This window comes from Octopus bimaculoides, chromosome 30 (genome assembly GCF_001194135.2).
Source record: "Octopus bimaculoides isolate UCB-OBI-ISO-001 chromosome 30, ASM119413v2, whole genome shotgun sequence".
NCBI lineage: Eukaryota > Metazoa > Mollusca > Cephalopoda > Octopoda > Octopodidae > Octopus > Octopus bimaculoides.
This window is the reverse complement of record NC_069010.1, coordinates 9,589,885-9,590,412: the sequence shown is the minus strand read 5'-3', so window position 1 is coordinate 9,590,412 and position 528 is coordinate 9,589,885. Positions and strand designations below refer to the sequence as shown.

The 528-nt window shown below is 32.2% G+C and overlaps 1 protein-coding gene across 1 annotated transcript in view; it reads right to left on the bottom strand.

Annotated features, from left to right (window-relative positions):
- Nucleotides 1-528, bottom strand: part of LOC106879217 (uncharacterized) — a 5,436-nt gene that overhangs the window by 471 nt on the left and 4,437 nt on the right. The window lies entirely within an intron of this gene.

Here is a 528-nt window from a genome sequence, read left to right as displayed (position 1 = left end):
TCCAGCTCAATTTGTTTAAGTCCTAATTCAATTCCTGCAAAACATACAAACATAATAAATAATTGCAAAAATTTCAATAATAAAATAAAAGATGCATATTGTAGATTGTAATAAATATAACAACAATTATGTCAGGAGAGAAATTAAACAATAGGTAAGAAAAATGAAAACTATAAGACATTGTTCTCTATTTCTAGGAATGGTGATTAAAAGATAACAAAAAGATTGAAATAAAGGGTTGAAATGGAGAAATTGTTTAAAAAGTATTGAAAATTATATTTGAGAGAATTTCTGGTAAAGAGATGGCAGGAGAAATGGTTATGTGGGTATGAAAACCTAAAGAATCAATTAACACCATCCAAAGAGTCACATTATCTCATCCATCCATCCATCCATCCATTTTCTCTACCCTCTATTCATAAAAGGGTTGTGGGGGTAGAGTCCCCAGGCACCCCCTTCAAAGGCTCCTATCAGAAGCTACCTTCGTCTTACTATCCAGTTGGATTCTCAAGCTTGACTAATTAAGAC